The following is a 9,536-nucleotide window of genomic DNA, read 5'->3' on the forward strand; positions in this document are numbered from 1 at the left end:
GTGTGCATGAGCGCACGGTCTCCAGGAGAGCGCGCGAGCGCTGAATGGTTAAACACTGGCAAGAATAAAAAAGAAATGCAATTTATAAACTTTAGTGACGATGTGACACTGTCTCGACTGTGCAAGTGACAATTCCTGTGTCAACTGTGCAGCTCGCTATATTATAGACAGACGCGATGTGTGGTGATTTAAAGACATTTGCATATTTTGAGAGAGAAATAGAGAGAGCGCGCGTGCGGCGATTCACTCACGCTGTTTGTGAAATTACGCCTCACACAAGGTTTTCAAATTACTTTATAAGTTATTTAATGAAAAAATATGAAGGTGAGTACCTCACCTTCAGAATTATAATTATTTCACCCGCGCCAGATAGAATAGTGATCGGTAGCCGATCAATCGGAGCACCCCTACTTTACAGCTTGCACTTAACCTTGTGAATCTACTTTAAGACTTAAGCCCTATTCGCACGGGATTAGTATTACCTGGTGACCTCCAGTCATTTGTAATAATTGCGGAGGTTGTCTGTGATCTTAATCCTGTGTGAATCGGCCATGTCTGTAATTTGTAATGTAAAAATTCCCCCGCAAATGACCTACCATATTTCGCCGAACTCCGAGGTCCTGTGATAATATTAGTCCCGTGCGAATCGGCATCTCTGTGTTTCGGCCAGCATTTGGCGGGTCGTATATCATTTTTCGAGGTTTTTGTTTGCTGTGCGCCTTTTTATCCATCTTTCGCGAAGAATGGAGCTGCGTTGGATTGTTTCATAGTATTCTGGGTGCTGTCATCATATCGTACCATACAATTTGCAGAAAGAGAAAGCTGAAAAGGTTTTGAGGTTAATGTGTTACAAATAAATCAAGCATAAAGCTTGAGATATTATTTTAACCTGGTGAAATGTAAATGACACAGCGCACGAAACTATATTGGTTTCTTTTTTTTTTTAAATCCATCTGGACCATAGAACAGGACTCTCAAAGCCTTGACATCCGGGTATCCGGGAGACAAGTCAGTAAATTCGAGTAAAATCACAGGCTTCGCTTATCCCGTGCGAATGCACCACATGAAATTCAGATGTGGGGGGGTAATTTCAAAATCACACAAGGTCCCCAGATAATACTAATCCCGTGCGAATAGGGCTTTAGACAGTTTGGTCAAAATGATAATCCGCTGATTAAATAAACCCTTTATGGGAAAATACATAAACATCAAAATAAGTACTGAAATCACAATATGCAATTTTTTTTCTATCAGGCAGCTCTAGAAAATGTTTTGTTTTCGTAAACTTTCATCCAAACGTTATAACGTTGTTTGCCTCAGCAGATGTAATGAAGGCAGCTTAATATTCTATCAAATTGAGCAGTTATGCTGCACTATGTTGTCTTCAGAGCAATAAACTTCTGTTTACTGTTGTATTACACTATATCAAATTCACCCTTAAAAACATGATTTCTCTGGCATGTTTTAGTGACACACAACACTGCTGAGTCTGATATGAAGGTGCTGACAGTTAAAAGGTCTGGTTTCCAGGTCGCGGATGCTGAATGCTGCAACATGTCGAGGCCGATCTGGTGTCAAAGATAACATCAGATAACAGCTGTGAGCCGGGGACGCCCGTCACCGCCCGCCCTGAACATTACCCAGCATGCCTAAGCATTTGCATATGCAGGGCTATGGCTGTGTTTGACTAAGGCGGATAGGCAAATCAGAGTAGACTCTCTCTGTGAGCTGAGGTCGTCACGAGATTGACCGATATGTAACTGACGGTTGCTTGAGCATGCGTGTGGTCTGTTGTGTGACTGCCTTGTAGCTACAGCTTGCACAGGAAGTGCTCACTTGGCTGGTTTCTATTCATACCTACGCTATGTGGTTTGGTACAGCCACACAAAATGAGAAAAGAAATGTGTGTGCTCAGTGTAGTCAAACACAACCCCCAGAGGGCACTACCACACAGGTGAAGACTACATGAGGGGAAAAGATCAGAAGACAGTGTGAAACTAGAAACATAACCATATAAAAGAGCTTTTGGTTACAATGCCTCCCTTCTCGTGTTTACTAATTTAGGCCTACATCAGAGAACATGAAGGCAGGTGTTATGAAAGCACATGGTTATGCCTCTAGTTTCTTGTCATTTATGCTGTTCATATAACAGCTGCCATTTAATGGTTGGATGAGTGAAAGTAAAACACGTTGCATTCTATCAAATCCATGCAAACAAACTGTAGATATCTGTTGAGACTCATCACAGAACATCAAACACAAACGCAGAGAAGAAAAGAAAAGAGGAAGTCTGTCAAAAGTAGGCTATACTGAAAGTGCCTCGCGGTTAACAAAAGACAGCAAGGCTGGAGGTGTGAAATATACAAAACAATGTTTCCACTGCAGAAAGCTCATCTGCTTGCATTTCACTGTACTCAAAGTGACATTTTTAGCATTATCGCTAATTATTGCTTTGTGTTTCCAAACCCTTTTTTGTATATATTAAGTAAATACTGTACAAATTATGTTTAATTTCTGCATATATGTCAGGGATGTCCAATACACCTCCCAGAAGTCCACCTTCCTCCAGGTTTTAGCTCTAACCCTAATTAAACACACTTGGACCAGCTAATCAAGGTCTTAAGGATGACTAGGCAGTTGTGTTGGAGAAGGCTGGAAACTGGCCCTCCAGGAGCAGGACATCCTTCAAGCCATCTGTGACTTGTTTGTGCGAGGCTTCTGGTGTCATCCATTTACAGTTACTTTAGCTGTACAAAAACAGTCTGTTATGCTCCTTGATATTGCTCGTATTTGTTATCATATTGTTTTATCATCATAATCATAAACACAATGGTTTGTAGTGCAAACCGTTTTACCTTTTACTGCACTTTGCTATTCTTCTAGCAATTTACATATATATCTGCTGATGAATCGGAAGTCTCACACATTCACAGAAAAAAAAGCTTACTTCCATGTTGCAAAATAAGGTTGATATGAGAAGGTCTCAACTGATATAGGCATCCCATTTTCTAGATACAGTATCAGCCAGTGAAAAAAATCCAATCTGCTAGCGATGTGTGATATAATATGTGAAGGGACACAGAGGGTAGTGTGCTCAGAGACCACAGGACACGGATGAGAGACGCTCGTTTGGTTCCATGAGGATAAATGCTAAGCGTTACATAAAAAAAAAGGAGCAAGAGGGAGGGGACAAGGGTTCGAGAGGGCAGCAGGGGGTGTCTGTGAGCTTTTCAGTGGGGGTTTGCCCTCTGCAACGGACCACAGCAGACAGGTGCTTTACGACATGTTGACACAGCTGCTCTGCCACTTCCTGTTGATCCTTCTACACAAGAGTGTCCGTCGACAAGTATGAGGACTCCCACACGGGCACCCAAAGAGAATACCCATCCCAATTATTCCAGAAAATCTGTTGTCCATAAGAAGGGAAAAAACAAAAAAAAACCTTGGCAGGAACACAGCCTCATTACAAACAAATCTGCCTGCGGTTCTGGTGTACATCTCATCAAGAAAGCTGCTCTGAAGTGGTGTTCCGCACCCTTTACTGCTTTCAGAGTAAGGTCATGGCTTTGAGAGTTAGTCAAATGGGAGTTAAAAAAAGGCAAATGTGCCGTGCCTCCTCCGGCATAGGGCTATGGAAACACATGCAAACGCAGGGGTGTGTTAGTGACCGCTCTACTGGAAGTCTTTTCAAGGATTTGGCTGTGATGAGAACATGCAAAACTGGGTCAGTCTTTTTCTTTAGGCGCTGAATGTAAACCCAGAGAATACAGCGGCAGGCTTAATTACTTTTACAAGATCCACAGCTGCCTTGTACAGCCGACAAACTGTCATCACGCTCAAAAAGTGACAAGCGGCATTACAACAACACAGGACAGTTATTAGACATTGGAAGAAAGGAATAAATCAAATGAGAAGAGACTCTGCTTTCCACAAAACAAACAAATAACTAAACATTTACCAAATGATGCACTGCTGAAACTACTGTGGTAGCCCCTTATGTACACAACAGTAGGAGAATGCTAAAGAAAACAGATTACTTGACCAGGATGCTTTTCAATAACGTTAAATTATGATATGTAAATGAATGAACTCAAGAACAGCCGTATATGTCCAAGAGAGTGTGTCTAATCTGTCATACTACATGCACAAATTTTCAGAACATGCATATCCTGCATGAATGGATAAAATGAGGTTATCTCTCAGTCTGTATATGATCAGGGCATGTGAGCCAAAAGCCCAGGTATGTATGTATGTATGTAGCCTATAAATAAATAAGGGCATGGCTCTATATATATATATATATATATATATATATATATATATATATATATATAGATAGATAGATAGATAGAGAATATCTGGGCTGTGTTTCAAAGCCCTGTAAACTCCCAAAGTAGAAAGCTGCATTTTGGGACATCACAGTAGCATCATCAGTCGCTGACTCATGACGCCCTAAATTGCTGCTGTCTAGAAAGGGAGCTGACTAGGTTTTGAGACACATCCCTGGTTATGACTCTAATAATCGCTACTAACACATATGCTTATTTTCAGAAAGAATAAAAGCAGTTAGACCCTATTGAGATAAATGTTTATTTGTCCGCGTGATGAAAGCACGCGCGCACACACACACACTAAACAATACACACACGCACGCTCTCTTTGAGGGCTGACTCTCTTTATACTGCGACGGTTCCTTCTCTCTCCCTTATATAAAGCCACTATTTACACTATCGGTCTTTTAAAGCGCTATAATAAATACATAAATATGCAATCTTCTCACCTGTAAAGAGAGTAAAATCCTATTTCCGTATTATAAGTGGAAAGGAGACGCGTTTATCCATCGTATCACAGCGCTCGGCGGTACATTGTTGACACTCGTCGACGGAGAGCCGAGCGGAGCCGGTGAGGGGAGGAGCTTCCTGTCTGATGTGGGCAGGGCTTACATGAAGAGTTTCCCGCCTCAGGGGAACGAGGTAACCAATCCTCCTACAGCAAGTGGGGTGCGTGACTCCATGCTACGTAGCTACGTCAGCGTGACTAAATTGATATTCATGAGATAGCACTTTAGCATAGTAAGAAGGGGGAGGGGTAATGAGCACCTGCTCTCAGGGGTCAGGCGGACCCCACATTAAGTGCCACCGTTTCAAATTAAATGATCTTACAAAATGAGAAATATCAACAGCAGAACAAGAAAACTACACGAAACGGTGGACAAGTATACGATTATATATTACATTTTACGCAATATAAACGTTACAATATAACTTCCCGTAAAGATGCTTTGAAACAATATGTATTGTGAAAAGCGCAATACAAATTAATATGACTTGAAGTGGGATTCGGTGAAATGAGCAGCAGGGGGCAGCACATCCTCTCCCCCGTCAGGGATTCTCAATTCAATAGTGTTCATAACATCCTTTAGGGACACTGTGACATTACAGCATTTTTGAGTGCACACACTTCCTCATATTAAAGACACGCATTCAATATAGCAACTGAATAAATAATTAAAACATCTGATATCCTGAAATAAAAACTGTGAGCAACCTCCAAAACTGTTAAGGAAGCTGGTGTGCTTGGTTTCCATCGACATCTCAACTATCTACATCAGTTTCATTGGAAAGATGCAATCTTCACACAGTCTTACTAGTGAACAGCATGGCTTTGTGATTCCATCAGCCTCAAACCAGAAATAACCAGCATGAACAGCAAAAGTTGGTGTTTTTTGAAGGGCAGAGTCTCCTTTAGATCACATTAAGACCGTCACTGGCTTATCTGCTTATCAGATACTGCTATGACAGGAGCATATCTATTTTCTCAGGTTTCATGTTTCCAGTGTTCTTCTTCTTCTGAAGTTTAGTGGCGTATGGCAATCAAAGTAAGGTTCATTACCGCCACCAACTGGTAAGGAGTAATGACCTTTCTCTTTATTGAATTGTGAACAAAACTATATTCTCTTATCTTTTGAATTGCTTTTCAAAGCGTTTGTTAATTCACAATTCATTATATTTTTTATTAAGTTTAGAAATCAGTTTCTTTCTTTCATTTTCATATTATCATAATCACATGTTCTCAGTTTACATTTCCGTTTTTCCCTATTCTGCACAGTGTGATATTAGGAGCTGTATGGCTGAACCTAAATGCGGAGATTATTGTTTGTTCTCTTCTATTTCTTTGTTTGTTACTCTACTCTGTTCTATTGTGTTACTTTACATAACCCTACATTTCTTTGAATGTCATAAAACCATCTACCTGTTCTATCCTCCTCACACTATGTTTGCTCCTCATAGGAAAATATGAAAATAGGACCCTTTGCCATGTGTTCATAATTGACCTATCCGTAAGCCCCGCCCCCCTTAGTTACTGTTGCGAACTCGGACAAACAAACGGAGTTGCTAGCTGTCTTACAATGTCAGCTGTCAGTGTGAAAACCTTTTCCCAAGATGTTTTTGATAAATTTTGGACACAGAAGGACCACCATTCAAGTGGGACTTAAATATGCCATAGAGGGATATATAAAAGATATTAAAACAAATATTGTGGGTATTAATTTGGAAGTGAGGGTTTACAGATCACAATGCAAGTGGGAGAAGCCTCATGTTACAGTCATCAAGGTGGCAGATGACAACATCCAGGATCAACACTGTTCATGTACCGCAGGGAAAAATTATATTATTTTACATTTAACCAGTTTAATATGGAGAGGCACTGAAATGTAGACATTCGTTTATGTGTTTTTGACCTACGTTGTACATGACGTGAGAACAGTTAGCTATTTAGGTTGGTTAGCATGGACTAACTAACTTTAACGTTAGCTGGTTTTAGCCAGAGATACCTTGCTGAAGCACAAGATGACATTAACGTTCTTTCTTGAGCAGATGAAAATTGTAACTTAATGAGAGTATGACAACCAGAAAATGAATGTTTTCATCTTCATTGGGATTGGGGTTTTGTTTGGGTTTAGGAAATGGAATAAAATAAATTCCATTGCCCATCCTCTCAGGATACCTGGAATCAGTGTTACAAGTACTCCAGGCACACCATTTTTCCATTAGCACAAACACCATCAAACCGACGAGAGCTTCGGATCTTTCAACGTTTCTCTATGGCTCTGAAACATAAAGATATCCGAGTTCCGGTCCCTATGCAACTGATACTAAACTGCCATAGGCTCATCTGCGTTTGATGGGAGGGGCTTACCTATAGGTCAATTGCCATAGCAATCTGGGAAACACAGGACCCTGGGAACATAGGAATGACCTCGCTATGACTGGTGTATTCATAGATGGAATATTAAAGCTACACATTAAAACAAGACAAAACAACAGGTGGTGGCTGTGAGTATCTGCCATTTTACTTCTGCTCTATCCTGAAGGTATAAGAGCAGTATCAGAACAACTAAATACATCTGAGCGTTATTGAAGTACTTGTGCTTTTGCATTTCTGATGGGGCCATGCCCTACAGCCTTTTCTCTTTTTGCAAGTGGATTAGAGAGAGGAAATATGAGACTGTCTTTCACTGTGACATTCAAGGGAGCCACCCACTTCTCAGGCAACTTTACCGGCACTTCCCTGGGATCTTAGCCAGGGGAACGTCTAAGAAGTAGCCTACCCTTACTCTTGTCAAAACATTAGAACACTCTCCTGAGCAACAGATCCTCTGTGTGAGTATATGTGTGTAAACACAAGATGTCAGCTTGCTCATCTATCAGAAAAGCCTTTAGCCTTCATGTCGCCAAGGAGAGCAGGTTCAGCTAACGACATAATCCTGAGAAATGTAGAGTGCAATGTTACGGCTTTAATCTTCGATCTGCATGCCTGCAGGACAGCCACACCAACCAGAAATGGGAAGATTACTTTAAAAATGTATTCAGTACAAATGACTAATTACCAGGTCCAGATGGATTCTTCAGATTTTTTTTCTCACATTTTCTGTGCTGATGTTTCTGAAGAATCTGTGAAATGGATTTAAACATGAGAAAATTAACTCTTGTTGGTTGCTTAACCCCAAAAGGACATGTGTGCCCCCTTTTTGGGGGGCTTTGGACTTTCCAGGAATTCATGTAAGGTATCTTTGATCATGTGAATAATTTGTTTCTTATTTAGTTTGTTTTAGAGAAATGGAGTGCATGCATTTGATGGCTATGTGCGAGAACGCTACAAACCCATGTCACCTACAGCAGTATTCTCTTCTGATGAAAACAGCCTAATTTATTTTGTTTGTTACACACTGAACATTTGAATCCCACTAGTAAGCCCCACACTGTCACAGATCATATCTGTAATCTGTATTGTAACTGAATACAGCTCTTCTTCTTGTGTTCCAATCATGTAACGGCATTCTAAATATTTTGTTGCTTCTCAAGCCAGCATGTCTGTAACACAGCATCAAAAGCCAGAGAAAGAGAGGTCATAATGTACGTGAAGCAGGCTAATTCATTATGACATTAAACATTCATGACCTGATAGATGTTGTTAGGATGTTTTCCAAAAACACACATTTACATTTCATATTCCACAGTGTAAAGTGGAGTTCATCTCAGCCTGGGGTCTGAAGCGTCAAAATCACCCCACACATCCTGTTATTTAGATCCGTCTGTCTCTTTCTTGCTCTGGCCGGAGGCAGCTTTCTCTTAATTTAATAAAGGGCTTAAGATTCAACCCACTTTTGAAGGATCTTACTACTATGAAATTCATTACAATACATCACCCACTGGCAGTGTTGGGGGTAACGCATTACAAGTAACGCGAGTTACGTAATCAGATTACTTTTTTCAAGTAACTAGTAAAGTAACTGTAACGAATTCAGTCCACTGAAGGCGAGCGTAGTGAAGAACCCAAGTGCAGTTTATTTACAGTGTGATCCAAACATCCAAACAATAATCCGAGACTTGACTTGACATGAACAGACTTGACTTGACGAGGCATGAACAGACTTGACGTGGCATGAACAGACTAGACTCACCGACAGCGGGTTAACAACATCAATACACGACGAAGACTATGGGAACATGATGGCTACTTATATCAGACAATGAGGGTCACATGACTAAGACAACCAATCAGAACATGACACATACACAAGGCAGAGATACATGAGGGCAAGGGAAGCATGACACTAACAGGGTGAAACAATACAAAATAAAAGACATGGAAAACATGAACATGAAACAAAACCCAAAACCCAAACCCCACATTACATTTCCCCCCCTCTAAGGGCGGCTCCAGAAGCCCAAACAAAATCCAAAAAAGTCCAGGAGGGTGCTGGAGTGGAGGCGGAACTGGGAGCGGGACGGAGGGCCAGGCCCGTGAAGAGGAACAGGCAGAGTGAGGAGCCATGGCGGAGCAGGCAGATCGGGCAGCCATGGCGGAGCAGGCAGAGCAGGCAGAACAGGCAGCCATGGCGGAGCAGAGACATGGACAGACCACTTGACTGTGACAGAGCAAGCAGAGAGTTCTTGAATGGCCTCCTTGGCCATGAAAGGACAGACAGTGAGTTCATGAACGGCCTCCATGGCCGTAACAGGACAGGCAGT

The 9,536-nt window shown here is 41.3% G+C and overlaps 1 protein-coding gene across 3 annotated transcripts in view; it reads right to left on the minus strand.

Moving 5' to 3' along the window:
* Positions 1 to 9,536, minus strand: part of LOC107671785 (genetic suppressor element 1) — a 200,751-nt gene that overhangs the window by 51,685 nt on the left and 139,530 nt on the right. Inside the window, exon 1 of one of the 3 annotated variants that reach the window (XM_016464757.1) lies at positions 4,781 to 4,906. The exons of the other annotated variants lie outside the window; for them this stretch is intronic. The gene's annotated coding sequence lies outside the window, so the exon portion shown is untranslated. Of the gene's footprint in view, positions 1 to 4,780; positions 4,907 to 9,536 lie in introns of those variants that run through there. 3 annotated transcript variants of the gene reach the window in all.

The sequence above is a fragment of the Sinocyclocheilus anshuiensis genome, unplaced genomic scaffold (genome assembly GCF_001515605.1).
Source record: "Sinocyclocheilus anshuiensis isolate Anshui unplaced genomic scaffold, SAMN03320099.WGS_v1.1 scaffold120, whole genome shotgun sequence".
Classification (NCBI taxonomy): Eukaryota; Metazoa; Chordata; class Actinopteri; order Cypriniformes; family Cyprinidae; genus Sinocyclocheilus; species Sinocyclocheilus anshuiensis.